The sequence below is a fragment of the Trichoplusia ni genome, chromosome 2 (genome assembly GCF_003590095.1).
Source record: "Trichoplusia ni isolate ovarian cell line Hi5 chromosome 2, tn1, whole genome shotgun sequence".
Lineage (NCBI taxonomy): Eukaryota > Metazoa > Arthropoda > Insecta > Lepidoptera > Noctuidae > Trichoplusia > Trichoplusia ni.
Window position 1 is genome coordinate 11,660,657 of NC_039479.1, and position 26,440 is coordinate 11,687,096.

Sequence of the window (26,440 nt, forward strand, 5' to 3'; positions counted from 1 at the left end):
TTTTTTCTCTTCATACTGATCTGATCAACAACGAATTTTTTCACACAGTAACCCTGTTCAATGTCACACTTGCAAAAAACAAAACGATCTTCATTTATATTCAGCGCAGTCAGATGCAATGAAATACTTCGCCTGAGGTTTAATATCAGAATCGTGGGTAGGTATTTCTTTATTAATTGAGCGAGTGAAGTGCTCTTCAGTGTCCAACAGTTATAAAATCTACATGGCGTTCAAAGCTTAGAATATATGCGACTGGATAAATCCTACAAAATATTATCACAATTTTTTAATTAATATTTTCTCCTGCTACAAAAAGTCATCGAAGTTGACTCAACGATATTTAACGCATTCAAACGATTTGTTGCTAACTTTAAATAATCAGGCGCCGAACTGAGTTAACTGTTAATGAAATATCATACAAAACTGTTGAATTATTCTTATTTCATTTAAACAGGAATTACGATGTGCTAGTGGCTAAGCTTCAACTACACGTTGATCAATCCAAGGTTAAGTAACGCTTTATACGGTCTGTCCGTGGATGGGTGATCATCTATGTCACGAGTTGATACTTTTTCAGGAGACACGTAAAATTGTGAGTTCTCATTACGGGTTGCTAGAAACTAGAAATTCTGAAAATCAGGCTTACTAACTGAAACAAAATTCTCATCTCTTTCCAAGGTTTGAACAATTTTCGCTTCCACATTCAGGATTTCCGGGCACGCAGCTTTTATCGAGCGGCTCTCTGCGTCGAGACCGGCCGGTCTCAAATCGTCCATGTTGTTTTATTGATAAAACCTACACGAATCCACTTGACGGTTGTATGTTTCCATCGTGCATATTAATTCATAATTTATGACTCGTGAAATATTTCTGCCTCAATATTAGAGGGGTTGGGAGACGTATTGCCAGAATTTACGGAAAGAAGTGAAATAAAGATTTTATGATTTGATCATGTTTTGTTTTTGAATTCCAATATGTTCGATGGAGTTTGTTTTACGATGTTTAGGAAGCTTTTGAGTGTATGAGTTTTACTTTTTATGGAATAATTGGGTTATAAAATTTATTTTATCACCTTTCCGTAAATTGAAATCGACAAGTCACGTTTGCTTAATTTAACGACTGCAGACTCACTTGAAATTGTCATAGAGATGTTTCTATAATAGTTAAATGAAAGTTAGAAACTGTCATTTAGGATGGCAGTGGGAGCCAGCAATAACGGCACTACACTAACAATGAACAAGAATCACGAAGTTTGTCTAAGTTCCAAATCCGTAATGTTTTAATGCACTCCGTCTGGGTTGTCGGTTTAAGCGAGGGTGTTTCCATTGTTACTCGACAATCTTCATTACAGTTTCATTAAGTAAAACTTGATACACACAATATAGTGTAATATGAGCCGTACAATAAGAGCTAGCCTCCATTTTAAAAACTGCAATCCCAACCAACCGTTTATGATTCGTATAAAATACCTTCGTTACATATTCATGGCCTGAGTTTGGACAAATTAACTAACCAGATTTTTTTGGAATCCTGTGACTTGAGTTTAAACCTTTAAAAATATTAGCAAGAAACAAATATCATTAAATTTTAATACGCAACCTGTGTAACTGACACTTATGATTCGTCTATTAGATACTTCCTGACCTGAAATATCTAAGTCTGGCATCAATGGAAACGAATGTATGTAGTATAAATAGTGTTAGCTATAATGGCGGGAGTTCCACAACTGTTTGCATACGAGATAGTGGTTTGAGGTGTTGTCTGCGTAGCGAGGCGATACTGCGCTTCGTTCTATTTGGGGTATGGTGATGTAATCATTGAAAAACATTTGTGATGTCAATTGAAGTAAATTTAACATTAGCTGAACGGGGAATTATTGAGAAACGAAGACAGCAATAGGTCTTGCAAAACTTGTTATTAACTTTTTTGAAAATAAACAATATGCATTTAATTAAAAGGCTTTGGGAACAGGGGCTTAGCTTTCGGTGGTTTTTAGGTTCCCAAACGGGAAACTTCACACAATATGCATTGTGAAGAGTACCGCTTTTTTTAAACAAACTAAAGTTTCCGAATATATTAGTCGAGGATCCTAGTTAGTAATTATTAGCCCCATCATAAAGATATGTTATATTCTTTGTCAAGTTATTGAACTAACCAGCACTTACTTCTTAGACACCTATCAACCACGAAAGCCATTGTCTCACATTAAGAATGGGATGATAAAAATTATGTGAAAGCGTTATCAACACGAATTAAGCTCTTCACCGCTATTATTAAATATGTACAATTTATAAACCCTTGTGTTACACAAATAGCGGACTAAAAACAAGCTCATTCAGTTACTAAGTTCTATTCACAAAATGCGAAACATTTAATAACTGCAAACAGTCAATTAATTTCACAGCTGTTGCTTGATAAAATCCAAAACACATCTACTCGTAAATTGCGTGGAAAATCGTAAAATATGATCATAAATGTCAGGACTTATAATTAATGATTATTTGCTAAGGAATACAGTGCACAGGGCTCCTGCACGACCTTTACATTGTTCGGGGTAATTAGATGAATTTACAGACGGTTAGGTGCTAAATTGTACGAATGCATTTGAATGGGGGTGATTGTTTCCAACGTTTCCGTGGGAAAAGGGTCGATAATTTATTTCTTTAAAATAACTATATATGAGTGCAAGAGATACAGCCTGGTGAGGGACGAAAAGACAGCTGTGCCTTAGTATGTCACCCTTGGGGAACCGAAAATCCAACGATATAGCTATGAAAAAAATTCGACAAGATAACTAGTTATAAAATTACTGTAGTACTTCTCTTCACTATTGCTCATAATTTCTTGTCACCATTTCATTTGTATACCCTCTCAAATTCCGTTTTCATTAATCCTATAATTTCTTAAAGTAACACCTTCATGACAAATGAATCCAAGATTAATTTCTTGAGAGGTTAAGCTGCCGTGAAGCTTGGGTATAATTTTATTAGTCGCGCCTACATTAAAAACCTTGGGAGGCTCTATGCAGGCCCAAGAAACATTCAATGGAACTAATTAAGCGTATTACAGAAAGGAAACGAAATGAAATACATTGTCACGTGGAGCGACTAATTTGGAACAATGGTGTAATAAAATACAAGACTTTTTAATTTTGCCCTCCTTGGTTTTAAGTGTTTGAGTTAATTGTGTTATGAAAAATTACTTATGAAGTACATCATTAATTACTAATTTAGTTCTGCTTTGCTTTATGAATACTGATGATTAGAAATTTCGTTATATTAGGTATATCATAAATGTAAGTGTTAGGTATATGTTAGGTATATCATAAAATAAGATTTTTCGACTAAAAATGAAGGCAAAAATGAAATAGGCAAATTTTATCATTCAATATCTATCGAAGTTACGAATTCGTATGCGGTGGAGATTCAAAATGCACACATTTTAAATAAAAATACCCGTAGTAGGTATATCGAAAGTAGTGAGCAAGTTGGTGGTTAACCGCGCAGCAAACTACGGGCATTATGCCGTATTCTGCACTTTAAATTCAACATATTATTGCTTCGTATGCCTCCAAGAATGCAACGAATTGTAAAATAAAATTTTAAAGTTGGAAAATCGAAATTCAATTATCTTTGTATTGAAACTTTGTTTATTCAATGAAATCAATTTCGGTTGCAGGAGGTGAAGTGATACTAATAACGAAGCAAACCAAGTTTGACGGACAAAGAAGAATTTGCTAGAAATACTGCCAAACAAATGAATGAAGATGTAATGACAGGATAAATGAAAGGAAAGGCCAGCAGTAAAACTGAAATTCGAAGAAAAGTTTAAACCGAAAAAGGCGATGTATTAGTACGAGTATAGTCAACAGCAGAAGTAGACGATCAAAATCAGGAGATGAATACCACTGAACAGTTTTTGCGTCAGAATTTTGTGTCGTCAAAGTGATTTCAAAGTATGGGTACCGAGATACTAGCCTGCCTAGTGTTGCTGAAAATATAAAGTTCTGACGCGACCATTAGTATTATATTTCTAGCTTTAATCAACTACTTTTCCTGCTGACTGTACACGTTCTCAGCAAATTTTCCCATCCATTTTCTTGAGTCTGTCTGGCTACAGGTCAAAAACCGAAACCGGAGTAAATAGTAAGTACCTACACATGTAAAGACAGATTGCTCATTGCCTACGAGCACCGAAATGACGCATTTCCCCCACTGTACCGTTGGAGAGGAAATATATTTTGACGCTCTTTATATGAAAAAATGTGTTGCTATTTTTCATGTGTTTCCATTTCCCAAATAGGGTAATTGCGTAACTCAAAATGACGCAATAAAAAGTAAGGATATTTCTCTGCGCTTCTCTTGCGCTAGGTAAGCTAAGATTCCGTGCGCCAGCTGTGATTGCAAGTATAAATAGTTTTAGGTCAGGGGAACTAGTCCAGAGACGTTAAATTTTATTATCTTCAGAAGGTCCGTCAACTACGATTTATGTCAGGACTACTTTGTTCTGGTATTGGCAAAATGTGTTTTATTTCAGTTACTTTTATCTTAATATCAAAAGCACAAATCAATCTAAACGAGTCATCTGGACATCTTGAATGGACAAAGTTAGTCATGACTATTGAAAAAAAACCTCAGTCGAAAATTAAATCCATTTTTGGGAACACCTTAAACACTCTAATACGAACGCAAACCGTAACATTGAATATCAACAAATAAAAGAGCACTTAACTTATCAAATAAAATTCCCAACTTCGCACATCTATGTAAGGGAAGAGCTCCGAATAATTTAGCCACCGGCTCCCAACTGCTCCTCGAATACTCAATTACCACTTTTTTGTCTCAGTAGTACACTTTGTTTCTTGTTTTTATTTTACTTTCCACCCCAATGGAGAGGGAGGGAATACGTATTAACGTCAAAGACTGCAAAGACATTTTGCTGTAGTTTTAAAGTTGCTCTGGAAATGGAGTTGGATATTAAGTGTGGAATTCGAAATGGTTTTGAGTTTTTTGAGATGTGGATTTTTCGGAGTTGATTAGCGTTAAGCTGATCTGTGTAATCTGAATGCAACAACAGAGAATTCTTGGAAATATCGTGAATGTCACTATTTCTGTTTGGTTTTTAAAGTTACACAAATAATTTAATCATTTTAATCATTTTTTCGAATAATAGAGCTTCTTACATGGTCAGAACAATTCAGGGCTGTGCAGTACAATTCCTTAATTTCTGTCCTAAATTAAAAATACTACAAAATAAGGAGTGAATTAAAAGCAGAACTTAATATTAAACCTTTTTTCCCGAAAACTCGCATTATATCGAAGCACTCAGTAAAACCAAACTTTCATGAGAGCATAAATTTTCGCGTCATCATTTATTTTTATACATCAACGCTCCCTTAGATTTCCTTTGAAAGCGCAGACTTAGGTTATTATTCACCACCGTTTTTAAAGACAGACTCTTATTTGCACAATGCAAATGTGACTAGAGAAAGTGAATATAAAAAGTGGAACTGCAAACCGTTTCTTTCATTTATTTCTTTGATAAAGACGGAGTGGGTTGGAATTTTACAGCTGAGGCCAATTGTTACTTTACTCGGTTGGATTTGCATGTTGGTAATGCATTTTTCTTTGTTAGAAAAGAGGTCGAATAAACTGATGTTTTGTCAGTATGAATAAAAACCAGATTTTTCCTTTACGAGTCTGTGAAGCTTTCGCTTTAATGTTGAATCTGTAATTGGTTATTTTGTGATTCTGTTCCCTTTGTGTTCGTTCGAGTTATACAATGAAACGGTGCTTTGGTTCAATTGAGCTCTGATTTAACACGAAGTGGAAAATAAGAAAAGGAAGGTGAGATCGACGTTTTGACTTTACGGATCATTTGATACTGGCTGGCTGACTATGAAGTCTCAATTTACACAAGAGATTAGTGCAATTGTCGTAAAACCTGTAAATATTAATGAATTAACAATGTAGATAGTTTTGTAGTTACTTTTAGGTATCCATGTCTGTTCTTCTATAGAATGGGAATGGATAGTCCTGAAAAAGTCGGGGTCTCATGAAGTTTTCTCGTGAACGAAAAGAGGCTTGTTAACATACTCATATTCAGTATAATTAATAAGTTTATTTATAGAATCCTGTTTTACATCACAAAGCGCAGTTTTAAATATCAAATTATTTCATCAAAATGAAATTAACAAAAGTTATTGTAAGCATAAACTATTTTAATAAAATCTTGACGTTACGAAACTTGGAGGCCTAAATAAGCGTATTGTTATTCAAATGTCTTACAAAACAAAACCTCCCTTTTATAGGGCACTGTAATTAATATTGATTTTATTCAAAATAATAGCGCTTTTGTCTGAATGTATAATGTAATAAATGTTTATAGTAAATCTCTGTTACATTTTGTTCGCGAATACTGTTATGAATACTAAGTACTTGGGAGTACAATGCGCAGAATAATATTGATGTTATGAAATACTTTCCCTGAGTACTACTGATAAGATATTATAAAATAATAACTTGTCAAGTGCGAGCAGGACTCACGACGCCGAAGATTTCGTACAGGCCAACAGGTCATCAAATAATAATATATAATAATAATAATATGCATTTATTTTCTCTTCCACAAAGGTGTCTTACATCTACACTTAATTAAAATTATTTGTTAGACTCAGCCTTTGTGGGAGACTGGTATCTGCACTAAGAAACCCTGTCACACAGATTACCAGGCAGATTAACTTTTATACAAAAGAAAAAGAAAAAAAGAAGATATATATGTGTATGTGTTGTGAGTATGTGTGTGTGTGCGTGTTTGTGTGGTGTGTGAGTGTGTGAGTGTGTGTGTGTCTGTGTGGTGTGTGTGTGTGTGTGTGTGTGTGTGTGTGTGTGTGTGGTGTGTGTGTGTGTGTGTGTGTGTGTGTGTGTGTGTGTGTGTGTGTATTTGTTTGTGTTAGTTTATACAGTTATTTTGGTATGGTTAAAAGGTTTTCTGTGTCATCGTAGTTACATGATAATAGATAAGAAGTGAGAGTTTGCTTGCACTTTAATTTAGTCATAGGGTATATATTTAATATTGAGTTCATTATGTTATACAAATATGATCCAAGAAAAATATATTTGTGGTTGAGTACACACCAACTTATTTTTCCCCCAAAAACTTTACCCCGTTAGCGGCAACAGATATACAACATCCGTGAAATTTCAGCTGCTAAGGTATCACAGTTTATGCCAGATCGGCCTGGTGATGGATGGGCAGTCAGAGAATAGTCGGTAATTGGGTTCCGTTTTCGCTTTACTGGCAAAGAACCCTGAAATGCGTTGCCTGAAAAAATATGTACCTCGGGATGCTTAATAGAACTGAAACCTGATACCACCATCATGACTACTGATAACTTTGAAAGCCAAACAAAGTGGCGTCGTAATGCGCTACGTTACGAAGCGGTTTACCCTCCCATAAGAAGTGACTCACTAATACTTTCATAATACTTGTGAAGAGCGGAGCGAAAGAACCAGCCGAAGAGTCGAAGCCAGGCTGACTGCAATTATTCCATAATTGAATGAAGTGGAAAGAGGAAATGTAGTCCCTGCAATTGAACAGCAAATTCCAAAAAAGAATATCCCGATAGTTAAATTTAGCTCTTCAGGTTTTTGCAAATAGTATTCATGAATTGTGAATAAACAAACGTAAAGTCTCAAAATTGATTTGTTCTTACCGAACTGGTCAATCGCGGCTCATGAGAGAAACAAGTGGAAGAAGAGTGGGGAGGCCTTTGCCCAGCAGTGGGACATTCCAGGCTAGTAATAAAGTCTCAAAATTAACCTAAACGTGTGAGGTGGTATGAGTTGGTTATACCTGAATCCGTGGAAGTAAGATGAAGTAGAAGGAGAAAGATGAGGCGTGATGAAGTTTGTTGTCCTTGTTAAAAATCAACAACCTGCGCCGTGGGCATTCGCCGGATTCTAAAAACACCCCGTTCCTCTACAATAACCTAGCCAGAGTTACGGGATCGGTCACGTATGTTCTGCACGACTCTGGCAATCCTAGCGGCATCTTACTGCCACACGGAAATTAACAATCCATGAATTTCCCACTGCACGGCAAACGCCCCATTCTTTTACCACTCTCTCTCTCTTGACTTCATCAAAAAGTTCGGTGAAATCTTCCGACATGACATTCACGGCAATGACGCCACTTTAACGAACGAAGAGATGTCGATATAGTTTGAAGATTATATTTTCATAAATATTGAGTATTGATCAGTAACTAAACCAAGTTGTTTTTGTTGTTAATTGTCAAATAAATACTAAATGAAATACTCCTACGCAAATATTTTATAATTTGCGGGCGCTCAGCACACCGGATAAAGAATTAATAATTGGAATAAATAATTATTTCATGCAAATTACTGGACAAAATTAAGCAAGTATCGTCAGTTTCGATGGGATTAATTATAAATTAATGTAATCCTAGTATCATTCATTTATGTGATGTAATTTCAATTTATTTTTGTAATTCGACGTATATACTATGTTTTTTTATAACACACGTAATAAAAGAGTTGGAATATCAAAGGGTTAAATGATATCCTATTACTGAGGCACCGCTCTTTCCAGGTTTCTCCGGCCCGTATCTCATAAACCATCGCTAGACAAAAGACTAGAAATTATCACAGAATATGTATTTCTGTTGCCGCTAAATAAATATAGAGATCGAAGAAATTTTGTCGAATCTCAAATGATATATGATAGGTTTGTTGTAAACCATTGAGTACGGAGACATAAAAAATGTAAGAAAACAGAACCACTTAAATCTAACTCATTAAACTAATTTGAATTACTTAACAATTCCCTACCCTATACATATTAATCATGATGGTCAGTCATAAGACTGGTTACTGTCAAAAATGACTGATTCAAACCGAGACATTAAATATTTAACATTTAATATTTAATAGAAACTCGAGTCAAATTCATCTAAACATCAAACGATCCCATCTATCTTTATAAATATTAGTGGGTAATAAAATTTCATGTCCACGTTAATTGTATTTGTCAAGTGAAAATAAAAGTTTATCGGCGGGAATTTCAATTTTGTTTGATTGTTTAATGGGATCTGAGGGATGATTGAGTGCTTAACTGATGAGATGCAATCGATTTTATCTGATACCCGAAAATAAAGGTTGTTGTTTTTTGGGTTTCGTTCCCGAAGGGTGAAAATAAAACGATTTTGAGGGTCTGGTGTTTATCCGTTCGTCTGTAACCAAGCCATATCTAATGAACTTGATAGATAGACAAATTTCATTTTCGCATATTATTTACTTCTGTAGCGGCTATATTAACAATATGAAGATGTAGGTTGTTAAGCTACTCCTGGTACGGCATTCAATTTGACGGGTTTCAAGGGATCAATACTATTAGTAAAGACCACTCGGTGTAGAACTCCAACTCGCACTTGACTGGTTTATTCAATTAAATTAATGAGTTTTGTGTGGGATGTTTAACTAATAGTATCGATTACGTTCTGGTATTATTTATATCGTTTAATTAAAATTATCAACATTTTCGTGGGAGTGTTTCACCACAAAAAAGAGAACATTGCTTTAAAAGTCACCTGTATTTATAACTACATTGAAGGCAACTTCATAAAAAAATCGTATCGAAATATTTGCTACACAAAGTAAAATTAACTAAACGATGCAAGGTATCCCCACAAAGAATACCCAGATCTCTCAGTAGTACGATTGTGTAATATCTAAAGCATCAAGACGAAATTCTATGAATACAGAAAGAGACGCCACAAAGACACTTCACAGCGCTAAGTGACAATATCGTTTTCATACTGCTTTTATCAAGAACTGTAAAATAACCATAAAGAACATTTCTACTGAGAAACTACGATAAAAAATCCCAGCGAAACTCGAAAACATTTAACTTCCAACTTTTTGCGGACTTACACTTCGTTTTTTTTGTACTTTTCACTCAGTTGCTATTGACCATAATACAGTAGAGGCTTCTAAAAGTTTTCCGCTGCCTAACTTTAAAGTTGCGAAGTATTTTAACTATGTATGGTAGTTGGAACGTCTTTAAGTAGTGCAAAAAAGGCGGAAGATATATCAGTCTTGAATGTAGACGCAATAGAATATTGATGAGGCTTACTCTCGGCCCGGCCGCGGTGCGGTGCGGTCTCTTTCGTTCTTATGTACATATTTACGTATTTTCTGTAAATAATGAGATTCAACCGCAGCTGCTGCGACTAGATACGATCGGAATAGTTTAAGATACAAGCCATCGATTAGATTTCATTTCGTATAATTCTGCACTTTGTAGGTGGGATAGTTTCTAGCTGTTTTTAAACTCGATTGAATACAGACGAAATTATATTTATAAGATTCTGTCGTCATTGTTTGTCTTATAAATTTGAATGGAATCTATTTTGATGTATCTATGCGACTTTTAGTATTTTGTAAGATTTTTTATATAATTTCTATGTTATATTTATTTCGTTTGCAAATAAGACAAGAATGAACGTCTTATAATTATTGATCTGAATCAAAGATTACATTATTTACAAACAGTCATGTCAATCTAGGTAAAATTTAAATAATAATTTATGTTTAACACGTACACTAAAACTTTTCATTAAACAAAAATGTTCTCTTTTAAAATAAGCACCCATTTTGTCTCAATTGTCGACCGCCGCCCGCCAAATGCGGTACTGTGCATTTAAGATAGGTTGCTTCGTTACTCCGCTGGATATTCTTGGCTAAATTACATTTAAGATACAAAGACTCCTTTATACATTGACATTATTAAATCTGGAGCATTATAATGTATGTCTTGTTACTTGAAACCAGCACTTTGAATGAGAGCCGTTTTTATTAAATCTAGGTGCAAGTTGTCTTTGTGTTTTATTCTAATTAGTGTAAATGACTACATATCACGCTTTTATGTTGCTCGAATTGACTGCACGGAGAGCCGAGTGTTCTATCACCACGCCTAAGGCACTATTCGTGAGGGGCCACGGGTTCCATCAATGTAGGACAAGCATTCTATGTCTGGATGTCTTTGACCGTGGAATTTGAATGTTGATTTAACCCCCGCGGTACAAGATTTAAATTCGTACAACGGAAAAGAAGATTATATTTTGTAAGTATGTAGTTTGGTGTACCAGTTGCTTGTATGTACCAGTCAAATACTGCAAACAGTCGGCCAAGGAAAACATCGTGAAAACTCGGGATTGAGATATAAGAGTAATGGGGCCTTCCACTATTTAAGGTAAGACTACCAAAATTGCGCTCAGAGTACTTTGCGGCAAAATTGCAGCATCTTGTTACCACAACTGCAACTTACTTTAAGAGGTCACCCAAAAACAACAAGATGCAAGTGAACCAGTGTGTCTTCTCATTGTAAGGCACCTTTGTTTAATAATAGGTTATTTACGTGGCTAAACCATTTTCATGTTAAACTTCTGATAGTACCAAGTGTCTAGCCCTTAAAAGCAGACACGTGAAAGCTACAGAAAATAGGCCAATTATTCAAGGCGTAATTTCGAGTTTAATATATTACGCTTACACTCAAAATATCACAGAACGGCACGCCTAAGATAATGTGTTAACTCGTCGCTGGCTTTTCTTCTCTCAATATTATTTCTAATGATATGATACGACTCGCTCATGTCGACAATTAAGTCGTGAAAATGCAAAGTTAATGTACCATGACTTTATACAAAATGGAAACGTATGTACGTAAGTATATGGGCGAAGGAACAACGTTTGATAAACACAAATTTATTAAAATTACGACCATTTCTATGTAATAACAGATAAAACTCGATGATTTACGCATCACAGATATTGGTGCTTTAAACAAAACTGCGCAGTCAATACTTACAGTCCTGTTCACACTGTCGGTGAAACCAAGCGTGAAGATAAGCTATTACCCGATGTAATCAAGAATCCATTCAATTTAAAAAACAAAAGAGCGAATCATTTTGTATTTCCATTAAAAAGGAATACAAAAATTTCGATAGGTACGTTGTAACTGGCGACTGAAAAGTCGGAACCTATTAAATTTCATTCTGCTACAATTTGACTGTAACTGTGAATAAAAATCAATCAACGGTGGATGAACAACCGGCGTTTGTTATTGTCAACTTTATGTCGGATCCCACGTTTAATTTTTCATTGAACTCTGGTGTAGTCTTTTTGATACGTAAAAAAAACCCTAGAAGTCTGGTAAAAATATTATTCACCGCGAGGCAAGCTCGTGTAAAACATAGTAATTCCGAGAAGTCCTTGAACTCGATATGTCAGTTGTTATTCATCCTGAAATAGGCCAACCTTTAAAAGATTACCTTTTATGATCCGTTCACTTAGCTACAAGTCCATCCGAGAAATTTCTGGAAAAGGTTTGTAACCTACAGGGTACCTACCAAACATAACCCTGTTTCTCGAAATAACAGGAAAAACAATTCGTTAAAACTTGTAGCGTCCTTTTAGAGAACGTTACTATAACAATTGTAAGACCAAAAACATTGCCGTTGTACCTACACAGCTTTGAGGATTACTTCTTAATTTATTACCAAGAAACTGAGATTCGCAATTGTAAAAGACTTTTCTACTCTATCTTAAGTCTACTTGTGACGTTACGAATTGTTTACTGCCTTAAACGAAACAAAGGGTTCCACTAATTTTATTGCCTTTTTTAGTCCTTTATATTAGTTTGTACCAAAAAAGCCATTTATTATATTAGTAAGGACTAAAAAAGAATTTAGTTGATTTTGAGCTTCATGGAATTGATGTATTTAGATTCGAAAAATTATCTCAATTTTTGGTCCGCTATGTATTAAACCCGTTTTATATTCGAGCTATGTTCACTATTTGCGGCTTACCACAAACTATCTAAAAACAAAACACGAATATTATATTTCGCAATTCACAAAAATGAAATTGGAAATGATGGACCGCGGAATGCGCGCCGTTCAAATCGTATTTGAAATAATCTAAAATATTCATTGCATCTGTCGTAAACACTTTCAACTAGCATGGAACGTAACCAGTTGGAAAATTCTTCAAGCGCTTAGCGCTCCTGTCGCAAAAGTACATTTATTTCATTCCCACTTTTTGTATCAAGCGTGTAGTTATGTAAGGGTGATTTACGAATGCACAATTCACTGTAAAAGCGACAGTGAAAAATGTACTACATTATATTGACTTCTGCAAAACGATTGTTTTAAAACTGTATCCTCTCATCGTGGCGTGGGTGTCCGCCCCCTTGGTTCTTACTAGAAATGGGAATTTACGGGCCAGTTTGGTTGCAGCTCAGTTTTGTGGACTCTTATCTTTTATTTTTCGGAACAATGGAAGCTGTTCAGAACGTTGGATTACTTGACCAACGATAAACGGATTGTATGCTTGAGTATCTGGCGCAGTCTCCGAAAACAAGGAAAACTGTGATATCGATGTTATACCCTCTCCATTAATTGGATAAATTGAGGAAAGTCAGTTTATTAATGATACTCTTATGACAGAGCAAATACATAAATAAAATAAACGTACATCTTGTATATTTATGATATAAGATATAAAGACTATAGAAGGGGACGATCTCTGTAGAGATTCGAATATTTTGAATTTAGTTTTATCTTTTTTTATAAAATATTATCTTGTCATAAAAAGCAAGACATACACATTATCCCTTCAAGAAAATCCTTAAAAGACAATAAAATCAAAACCCGACGCACGTTCATATAATAACATTAAAATTCTCCACCTCCTAACATTTTATCAAAGCAATGTTCAAAGGTTAAATCAAATGGGCACTATCAAGTTCCGGTTGCAACCATTCCAAATGCAAGCACTGTATCGTCACACGAAATTGATCGATGCCACACGGCGACCGCGGCCACTGATTCATTTGTGCACCTGTATGTACCTACCTAGCCAGACTGTATTAGTAAGCTGCTGTGTTGAGGTGTACTAACAAGTATACATGTAGTGTGTACAGTCAGCAACAAAAACAGATCAGTGACGATATGGAATTTTAATCTTTTCGAATTCAGAAAATGGAATGCTGTTAATGATCCCGCTTGTTGAGATTAGTTGTGCTTTTTTCCGGTATCTGGTTAATTATATTGTGTTGATTGGCTTTTGTGCTGTCAGTACCTCAATGTGATAAGTGGCCGGTACAGGACGTTGAACCGCAGAAGCTAATTCGTCCTTGTGACCTTTTGCTTAAAGGTTAATACAGGATTTGAATTTTGGTGACATTATTGTATTGTGACAAAATTATTTTCCGAAAATCCGTCCTTAGTTGTTTGCTGACACCAACTGTATAACTTTTTAATAATATTATCCAGCTTAGACATCTGCTGAACCTTTAGTTTGAATGTTATTTACTATTTTGGTCCTACCGTAGGCAATTATCTCCTGTCTAAAATGTTCTGAGCAACTTTACAGTCTTTTAGTACTAAAGTAAATGAAACGACTTTGCAGCATAAACATGGCACAGTTATTATAAAATTAAAATAGAACTAGTATTTAGAGAAACAAACAAGCCAGCAAGACAATCGAATTCTCAGGATTTCTAGTAAATATTAATGTCCATTAGCAGTTGAGTAGGGTCACCGCAGCATAGATTTGAATTTTTTATTGAATTTTCTCGAATAACCCAAATCAAGATCAGACGTTTCATTGTTGATTGTGGTGGCTCATTAATGATAGAAAACAAGTGAACTATTAATTTAGGAAGGCATAGTAGCAGTGTACGGATTGATGGTTAAATTCATGACCAATCGAATTCAATTTATTTAGTTAACTAATTTACTATCAAAGCGCACACTTTCTTCTCCCTAAACAAAAACAATTAAGAAGCTGTGATGGGTGGGTTTTACAATAAAAAATATTGTAAATTTGTTGTTATAAACCCAAATGTATTACATCACCAGAGCCATTTTATGTTAGTCTACCACTTGGCTTCGGAACTCAAAAAAAAAGAAAAACCTTATCCCAAAATTCACATGTATCGAAATGAAATTATAAAAGTCGGCTGTGCCAACAAAATAATTGTGTCATGACACCGGAGCCGCCAAAATACACATAAATATTTTCGTACAGTAACAAATGAAGACGGATAGTCGCTGAAATGAAAATAAGGGCAACATTGTTACCTAATACTGTAATTATAAGACTTACGTAATAATAATATGTTATGTAGGATAATATGGAAGATAATGTAATATTTTCTATATTTATGTTAGTTTTATGATATTCTGTCTAGAAAATGTATTTTTCTGTGACTAGTATTTTATTTTTTATTGTTGTTTCCATTACCTTGTAGAATCACTGGTCTATTTCTAATCCATTCTTCCTTTCACTTGTTTGCTTTGAGAACTTATTTAAGCTTTAATGTCTTTCTAAATGCTTAACTGACAACACGTCACTTCTCATTCGATCTCTACGTCGATTTAAAGTAATCCTTTAGTAATGCTACATATGTGACTTGGCCTTGCATGTTTCTCTTAAAAACAGGTCAAGTTTGCATGCCGATCTCCTTTTTATATTTTTTTTCCTTTACCAAAACATAGCTCGTGGATAACCTATAACTCCACACTCCGATCTCAGACTGAGCTACGATTGACACGGTCGGCCCGTGGATAGGTGACCACCACCATGTTTTGGAAGCCACATTACATTGTGAGTCCTGGCGCTATACGGCTCGACTGGGAGACCCGACGAAAACATATTTGGGAAAAGGAATTGTTGATGATGAAAATGTCCTCTAAACTTGTATCAAACGTGGAACGAGCAAATTCAAACTGAAAATATTTTACATACATTTCATATAATTGACTAGCAGCTGTCCATGATTCAGTAGAGTACAGACTACAGTCTGAGAAGCAGCGTCTGGCAAAGCAAATGCCAGCCCTCTGCGGTCCCACCCGCGTCGAACAATTTCCCTCTGATAACATTATAGTTTTAGAACCGTGACAGAACAAAACATGGGGTAGAACGGCAGTAAAATCTCTCTTTCCCCCATCAAAAAATTTACTTTTAGACGTGGCGATGTGCCCTTTGGATCCCTTCCACCAGCAGAATTTCGACTCAATCTGTACCTTCATGTTTCTTAAAAGCAAAATGATATCAACAAGCAATTAGCACATTAATCATTGAAATCAATAAATAATTATAGTGATTGATGAAAAGAACATCATTCATTTAATAGAGTACTCCGAATAACATATTAATGTTCAGTTAAGCCTATTCGTATATTAATTAAATGCAAAGTAATTATACGCGTCCATTAAATTTCATCAATCTACCATCAACTCTAAAACCATTATACCACATAATATTAATGTTACATGATTAATATATCGCATAAATATAGAACAAACAAAAACAAATTAAGGTTCTAAATCATAAAATCTTTAATCCAACATAATTATAAAGTAAAGGACTTAAAACATGACATTCACGGAACACAATACGCAAACAAGCCTACAGTTCATGAAAGTGATTGTTATAATTGCCACAGGCAAATTACGTTACTTTACAAACATATCTTTGCAGTCCGAAAATGAGATCTTTTCAAACGACAATCCCAATATCGTGCCCGTAAGGTTTAAATTTGAATGAACAAAGTTTGTGGAGTCGGGAAACAAAGTTGTAATTTATAACGGATTGTTCACAAGTATGGTGTGGTTTGTATATGTGACATTTCTCAATGCTCAACATTTGCTCGCCACAAAGTCCTATCTTTTGTTACAATGTACGATATTATGTTTCCAAAATTTATGTGAGTTGAAACTCAGCATTTATGGAATCAATTTAATGGCAACTTCACCAATTTCGTTCGGTAACTTTGATAAGATTTATGTTGCATTTGAATGTGACAAAACATGACATGTGTGATCCTTGGAAATGATAACAAAAAGGGAATAAAACAAAGTCATAAAAATTCTTATCAGTTGACAAAGGATGGCAATAAAAGATGTGATTTCGAAACATCAATAAGGATGGAAGGCTGTCGAGAAACAATGGACGTGACTCGGTATGGCGCGCGAGGAATAATGGTGACTTTCAAATTAGATTGCATAGCACACCCGGGATTCTTAAGGTGGTGCCAAGTATTTGCGTTTCAGGCTGTCTCGTATTTCGCGGCCGGAATTTTTATCGGGTATTACCTACTTGTTTTTATAATAACGGTTCTGGAATTTATGGTATTAATTTTTGTAACTATAATTTTCTTGAGAAAATTTGTTAAATTTTTGTCACATCGTGTTTTAATCAAATTGAAGAGGACAAAATAATGCATTACGAAAATGAATAGTTCTATTAAAGATCACGAAATAATTTCATTTACAAAACAATTTTCTTATTTATTGTCAACACTACTCAAGTAATAACCGTTGTTCAATACATCAGAGCGAACAATTCGCGTCCAATAAAACTAACAACACGTGATTTCTATTTCATTTTGTCGTACAACTTTAGCAATACATAAATGTGGACGGACCAAATCGCAATAAGCACTGCCCGGGGGAGAAATATGGAAGCATATTAACTCGTCGACTCGATTGCACAAACTCTTGCACCACGATTAATGACCGCATAGCGAAATGGGAATGTCTTCAACTTGATAAGTGATCCGCGTAACGTGCCCGAAGATAGACCAGACGCGAATGCATTTTAAAATTCGTATTTTCATCACTTAATGTTTTTACTATATTTAAAAACTCGCTTTAATTCAAAACCTTTTCAGTTCCATTATTCATTGCAGCATTGTTGAAACACTCTTTCATTCTTGAATACTTGACGTTTGAATACACACTAGGTCTCATACATAAATTAGGAATTATAAAGAGGTTATAACCTCTGAAATATATTTTAAATAACAATTGACATAAGGGCGTAAGAGCATTGAAAAGCAAATTCATGTTTTAGACGGCTGTGGTTTTGAAATGATATATTAAGTACTTTTTAGGTTTTATTCATTCTTGTCCTTTAAGTATGCACATTATACAAAACGGTTCGATCCCAGAGCAGGCGAAGTTCAATGTTTCATGCACTTTCTTAAATAACCTAAGACATCATAGAAGGAAAACATCGTGAGGAAACTTGGTTCTCAAATATGGAAGTTGAATTCGCCCATAAAAATGTGCCAGCAAGGTGATCAATGGTTAGCATGAGCAAGAGATCTGAGCCTAGCAGTAGGACATCTATAGGTTTTTTCAGTATCCATAACGAACTATGTACCTTTGTATGGTTATATTCAAAAGAAATTTACTAATCTTCATGACATGAACTATTGTACCTTAAGACCATAGGATTTGAGGATATCAGTTTTGATAATACGTTAATAGCTGCCAAGACACGTGTATATATGTAGGTATATTGAAGTACTTGTAGCTTAATACATAGATAGGTATACATATAGCAACTTTATTCTCTCAAATAAAATCAAGTACCAATAAATATTGCCAATGTTATACTATTACACTAGCAAGAATGAAACAATTGAATTTTTAAACGGTATACTAGCAGACAGAATAGCCATAAAAATTGCAACTTTTTGCTTTTATTCTACAAAATTATCTGACAATAAAGATGAAATAAATTACAAAGTAATTCAATAGAATGTGAATGTTCAACAAGACGATGAAGTTAGGAACATCTAGAATAGTAAACATAAACTGTAAATCGGCATTAATAAACATTTAACAACGTCTGGTCGTGACTACAAGGGTTATAAACGGCTCCCAATGTCCCGAGAATCAACTTCAGCCAATAAACACAAAATAATCCCTAAGTTCGCTTTATTTGCGAAGATTATATCTATTTATCTTTTATTTTCGGTTAAATAGCATTGTGTTATTTAGTAAAACGAAATTTTTTTTTCGTTACCGCATTCGGATTTGCTACAAAAAAAGTGTTGACAGATCACTAAAAAGTTCCTTAACTTAAAAAGGTCACACATCTAATTCAATTGTTAAATACATACATTGATAGATCGCACGGTGAGAAAGGGACCTCCTAGCTTGGGTAACGAACAATCTAATCTCGGTAGAAGGAGCTCCATTTCCATCTTTTTAACTTCTTGTTCTTTAAGTGACTTCCTTAGCTCTTTGTTGTCGAATAATCGACGCGAACCTAATTTCCTTTCCAGCATTATCCCATAAATTCAGGTGGGAACCAGAAGTTAAGCAACACGTGATTGGCATTCACATCAATCTAATGCTCAACCAACAAATTTAGCTCTTATTCCATTGTCCTACAGTACAATATCGCTTTATAAAAATTGAGCAGATACTTTTAGTTCAAAACCGAGTTGCAGGGTGAAACTAATCACTATAATTGAATTTTCTGCTGCGCGTTCGCTTCGTGCCTCGAATTCAGCTAATTCTATTTGCCATTTTAGTTCCTAACTAACGCCTTTATTTTCCCCATGAGTGTAACGGCCGTTCACTTGACTGTGATTTGACTCTGAATGCTATTCTACTACACATGCATGTTAATGTCCAGTCAGCTAAATTTTAATTTACATAATAAAGGGTTGTTAATAATATTTAATTCGGTTCTCATGAATATTCACCGCAAATATGCGCTTACAATTAATTAAATGTCACACAAATTAGTGGCTTGCTATAAAGGTGCGTTAACCAATAAATTGGGAATCAAACCGCACGTCATAAATTTTAATATTGACCTTTTATACTGTAATATCACTAAATCGATAGGTAGTTTAATCTTGCATGTTATTAAATGAACATGACATATTATTATGTCACTCATTATATTGTTGCTAATCTCATAATCAATTCGTTTATTTAAAAATCATAAAATCTTATCAGTATTTTACCGACTTCAAAATGAAGAAGGTTCTCAATGTAAATGCCTTTATTGGCAATTAATTTTTTATAAATTTTCATAGTCATCGTTACTGATACCATCTGGATGATAAAATCATAAAATTAATATTTACACCGAATGGGCAAACGATTTCTTATCTAATCTTGCACGTAGGTAAATAATTGATTTGTCATGCTGACTTGATCGTCCAATGTTCAAACTGCACTTGTTTCTATCTAACCTTATCAGTTTCACTAATATTCATTCTAGTTTTTTGTCTGTACATTTCGTTTCTTTTGAACCTTCAGCCTGTACACCAAAATTACAAGGTCTAACTTTTTTCTCTGAAATCTACTCCCATCATCTTTCTGTTATTAAACTGATAAAGTATACACTTTTGTTTTTTATTCCCTCCCTAGCATTTCTACCTCCAGTTTATTAAAATCTAGACGCGGCGTTCCTTCGAAATGGTAGGCAAAATTAATTTCGGTCTTGTTTTAATATCACAGAACGAAAGGCTTATAAACCTTCTAAACCACATAATGAAGGAGAAAAAGTATCAAGATATTAAAAGTAATGTTCTCAGTTCCTCAGCAATAAAAATGTGTTGATTAAATTTTTTGTCAGAATTATGACTTTAATTTTCTTAATTTAATTGTTTGATGGGAGTCTACAGTTTTATGGTGTGGTAATTCCTGTTTTTATTTTCTGTCGACGTTACTTCCTTGACAGCAAATTTAATCTCGGTGATAACGAAATATTAGTAAGGAATGTTTTCTTCCAAAAACAAAACACCAAATGTCCCATCGAGAAACTACTTTTGTCGGTAATGCCATCAACAAATAGCTAGCAAATCGAAAATGTGACTGGACTAAGATAAATGACAGAACATTACTGGAATACTAATGTGTAAGTGCCGCACTATGTGATAATGAGAATTGTTTTTGTATAGAGAAGTGTCCCAGATACGATTAGACACGTATCTCCTACTTCTAGTGGTGTTGGTTTATAAAAGGAAATGGAAAAAGAATAATATACTGTTCGATGTTATTTTTTATCAATTCATAGTTCTTTTCTTACGTGGTTTGGATATAGCCACGTATCGAATGAGTATTTAAAGGAAGGTGCTTTCCGTTGTGAGAGCAAGACGTCACGATCCTCAACATTGACTGCGTTCTCACTTTCACAATGTTGTGCCACTAATTCTTAAAGAGGTTTTATGCAGCTTACTCACTTCATGGTATCGTTAGTCTGGAGAAATTACCCTTTGGCGCTAGTACTGCGAGCATACAACTTAGCATACAAACTATTTGCCATGTTTTAAAATTAGGAATCCAACAAAATCAGTTGTAAGTCGGACTTGTAACACTGTCCTTGTCCGGTCCTTGGAAATGGGCTAACGATAAGAAATCGGTTGGGATGACAAATAACGTTTTCATTTCATGCCTCCTTACGTATTTTCAATAAATAAATCAACGTTACTACCTGCACATAATATTGGCAGCGGAAGCTTTCAGCATATCAGTTTTCTGACATTTCGAAAACCTGCCGTTTCAATAAATATAAATCATATAAATACTTAATAGGATTCAAAATTATTTAAATGAAGATGGTCGAATATTCTGGATGAGAGCCCAAAGTAAAACATTCATCTTAGAGCTTAACTGACAACGACAAGTGTACATCCTGCTATTTTAACGTAGAGTCAAGAAAATATGGACCTTGTGGAATTCTGTTCAATGTTACAACTTGCATTATTCTTTTATTTTTTCTTTTTAGATTGTTTATTTTTTTCTTTACGTCCAGATAATCCAGTAGAGCACATGTGATCCTTCTCTTGAAATCTCAACGCTCGATTGTTTTTTCGAAAGTCATACTGCATACTACACTGTGGGTATCGGGTATCTTACTTCAACACAGGCAAAAATATTTCACATTGCCTTACGACATATTAAAATATGACGAAACGATGACTTAAATAAATGGTTCAATATTGTTGAAATCTACATATTGTTTGCATAAATTATGATTTCAGCTATCAAACCTCATATTCAACTTTCAACTCTATAAATAACATTAAAACATTTTGCTCTGTAAAACCAGACGAATGCATATTAATAAATGATGGCTCCAAAAATATTGACGCTCAATGCTTTTGTGTTCCGGATTTGGCGTGCGTCGTAATCGCGTTTGTTGTTATAAATTTATATGCACAGCTATTGATCCTTGTGCTCTTCAGCCAACTGCTCTTAAAACGTGTGTCAATTTTACGATGTAAGCTACGATAATTCTATCTTAATACTAATCAGTTTGTGCCTGCTATTTGATTGTTCAGGTCAGTTATTGCATTAAAACTAATTTATGCTTTAACTCCAAAATGCCAGCAACGTCTATTATTTAATTAAAGTTCAAGGCTATTGCCCATAAAGAAGCAAGCAACCACTCATTCTGGCAATCTTTCTCGTTAAAGACACAATACTCAAGACGTATCGTGACTTAGAATGTTGAAATACGTTGAGATGCTGTGTTTTAAATTAGATTTAAAACTTTAGTGATACTTTTAGTGCTATCCAAATAATCTTAAAAAAAAACCGGTTTCATATACAGCTCTATAACTAAAAACATACGCACATGTATCATGTTTACCTGTATAGACTCACGCACACATGCATCCAAGTAAATATCTGATAGAGTCGCCCAAATTCGAGATACTTAATGGAACGTCAGCCTTCGTGATATACGTGACGTTTGATGTGTCCTACTGACGTATGCTCTGTCAGGCTTCCTCAGGTGAACATGTTCGTGCCCATCTTCCTATCCTTTTGAAGTTGACAGCGTTGCCTAGGTGACGAAACAGCACAGTTTGTAAGGTTGGAATTTTGAAGACATTTATTTCTTTAGTCTTGAAATTCAATGCGGAATCCAGAGGTAGTTGCAATTTATTTTCTAGTAAAAATTAACTGTGTTGAATTTTTATTTGTTAGGGATAATTTAAAGAAAAATCCTTTCACTAATTTTATTTATGAATTGGAAATTGACAAAAATGATTACGAACTCATTCAAAAAATCTACGTCTATTGTACGGTTAAATTATTTACAAAACTGTGACTTCCTGTTACATAAAAATATATCACATTTTTCTTAATATGTAGTATTCAATATACCATATCCAACATTATCAGTTCTCGACGATGAAACATCTATAAATCCGACAACGACGCAGTAAGACATCCAATTTTCTCTAAAGCCAGAGTCCACTCGAGATCTCAGTAGTGATGAATAGAATGCTCAAGAAACAAATCTCTTTTGTGAGTTATTTTACACTGACTTCAGATGACCCTTTTAATGTTATTTAGTTAATGGAACTACCTACTTTGTGGAGTTTTTTTGTTAGGTAGGTTTTTTTCCTTCTTTAGCTGGGTCTAGGGTTCATTTGACAAAACTTAGATTTAAAGCAGTTTTTTCGTGAAATAAATCAAGACAAGATGAAAATTGTGTATTTGTTTACGATAAATACTTAGTAAACATAATATAACTTTGAGAAACTACTAGAGCAATATCAGTAATTTTTACTTTTTGGGTAGAAAATCTATATAGAATTGTGTGTGTGTTTTTCTTTCAGTTAAGTGAAATGTATGTGTAGCCAATGACGTATACCTACATAGTATTCAAAATAGGAAGATTATACAATTTTAATATTGTATAATACATATTATTTTAATCACAGCTTTCCATAGAGGTGAATTTTTAAATTAAAATCAAAGACAATTTGAAACTTAAAACAATCAACTTAAAAGCAAGGATAAAATGAATAATACCATTGATTAATGGCGTACGACGAAACTTTGAGCAAAGTGGACAGTTGACTGAAGAATAAAATTTGACAAAAGGGTGTCAAACTACCTTTCCAGTTAAAGTTATTACTTAAGAAGATGACGTAATCACCAAACCCAGCCGCATCAAGGCAAACGGAAAATTTAATGATAAAAGTAATAAAACAGTTATAGCTAAAGATAAGGGATTTTACGAGCTACCTACAAATTAATTTGGTCGCTTTTCTAGATTTGATTGACAGAATTTTCTGTATTAATCACTTAATTATTTTTTTATCCTTAGCATGCAAAAACGAAGGTTTTTTGAGAGGCGCGTCGTATCGGCAACTTCTTTTCAAACCTATTTTCTTTAATCTGTATATCAATTGCCAAACTTAAACACACTACATAATTGTTCATTCAAAACGACAAAAAAACTGCTGTAATGGTTTTTATAAAAAGGCATAAGCTCCTTTGAGGTGCGAACAAAATTCACACGTTCAGAGTAACAGGCAAAGGCTAGTTAAGTAATAAGTTTAATCTCTAAGCTACTACATCATTGGCGCTGCGTGCGGAAATGGCGCTGAGACCTGAAGGGCCACGCTCCATACATCATGAGAGGCTGTCTCCGGTCGCGCGACCTCGACCCCACACGAGTAAACTAATTAAATTGGACAGACTGTTTGTTACATACGCTTGTTAGTAAGAGAATATTTTGGATTTGATAAAAGTGAAAGTGAAGAAAGTTTTGTCAAACCGGCCCCATGTTGTGCGCCAGTAAAATTTTTAATGACAATCATTTTTTTATATTTATGTACACTATAATGCACAAATAACCAACTTAAAACTTACATCACTGTCAATAGCTGGACCACACGCGTGAATATCAAAAAGAAATTCACCGCGAAAATTCTGTATGAGTACCTCTATAAAAGTTAAAAGCATTTTGTCGAAAAAAGTGCTTGGAATAAAATAAAAGTGAATGCAGTTCCTAAAAGCGGGAACCCAATGCGGGGCCATGTACGAACAGGGAACAGTTGTCGCGTCCCACGGGACTTTTGACCGGAGAAATATTTTCCAGGGCGCATAGTTTTTAAAGCATTATAATGTGGGTAGTTGTGTTTTAGCCGGAGCGTCGAGTAACGGTTTTGTGGAGACGTCTTTTTTAAGCCAAGTCTGTTGAAGTAGTAACTTTTTGCAGCTTTAGTGTGGAACTTAACTTAGCAATATTAAGTTCACTTCTTGCACGCAGTTTTTTTGCTTTAATCTTCTAGGTTACTTTAATTTTACTCTAGTACGTTATCACGCTATGATTTGTGTGGTACCTAAGTGATAACGAGTTAAAATCAATAAAAGACGGGTTTTCAAGAAAATAACTTTTACAAAAAACCTGACGTAAGGAAACTGTGTAATTAAAATTTATTTCATAAAAACCTTACGAAATGTCACCAACAATATATTCATTTTAAGGCACTTACAGTATTTGATTAACAGAGTGTCTACAGTACTGTAAACAGCTACCCTAATTTAATGTATTCATAGGTCATCTCAATTCTCAAGTAATAACAATAGTGCTATAGATATTGCCTGTATTATGATAGACCTAACTCAATATGGGTATGATACAGGTATACGTGACAGGTAATTACGTTTTGTGTATTAAATCTTATATGTAAAAGGTTTTAGATTAATTTGGTATGTGGGTTGAGGATTTAATAGGTTTTAGACTTGAATTTTGATATGTGTACTTTGTTATTAGTTTCATACTTATTTAATTGATTTTTTTTCAAAAGGGTTGAGGAACCAAAACACATTAGTCTAGTGTAATAATTTTGTTTAATAATTATTATAACAAAATAATTGTCCTTTGCAACACCTTATTCGATTCGAGACATGGTGTTTGGCATCCAAATTCAGAAAACTACATTTTAAACTCGCCGAAAGTACCTAGTTGATATATGAACATACATTTCACCGTAAGCTAAAATATAGTTAGGCAACACGACCTTCTTTTCGAGAACCTAAATTTCGATTATCAAACAATTGTATAGCCAAGAACAAATCTAGGTCAACATTTAATGTATTTGAAATAAAACCTCCTTCACTCAAAAATCTAAAAAGCATATTTTGCATAAAATTCAAATCATAAAAACATAACAACGTCAATACGGCATTGACGTAACAAAAGAACAAAATAAAAACGCCACGAGTGATTACGTTGAACAGAAGCAGATTTGTTCCCGAGTTCAGTTAATCCGTGATTAATCCCACCGCAGATGCGTGTGATGAGGGTCGTCGTGTGACAGCGCGATAATTGTGATATTATGATATTGCAAGTATGGCGTATTCAATTACCGCACCTTTGATGGAAATTTTTAGATTCCATCTAGAAAATTGGCTAGTGCTAATTCAAGTTTCAGACGGGTGCAATTGCGTTTATAAATTCTCGATATCTAATCGCAATAAAATGTATATATACATACATATCGATAAAATGCGATTCCAAAATGTGAACGTCAAATAAAAAAAATCTTGCATTAATATTTTGAATCTTACTCCAATCGCTTCGCTAAGTAATTTTTTATTTCCTTGGACATAAAACCACTTCGAGTGAATTCAATTAACAAAACGGTGAATCAAATTATCAGTCTCTAGAATTGATAAACACATCTCCTGTAATATTAAATCCATCGCGCTCAATCAATTTCTTAGAAACTCTTATAGTACGGTTTTAATGGAAAACTGACAATATTTATACTTAATGACACCATTAGCAACA

General features: G+C 34.3%; 1 long non-coding RNA gene across 1 annotated transcript; it reads left to right on the forward strand.

The window, feature by feature from the left end:
- The first annotated feature begins 9,815 nt into the window (after window positions 1-9,815).
- On the forward strand, window positions 9,816-25,740 carry LOC113507194. The gene is made up of 3 exons (XR_003401814.1): window positions 9,816-10,590; window positions 15,530-15,534; window positions 25,729-25,740. It is a non-coding gene; the product is annotated as an uncharacterized LOC113507194 (long non-coding RNA).
- Window positions 25,741-26,440: the final 700 nt, after the last annotated feature.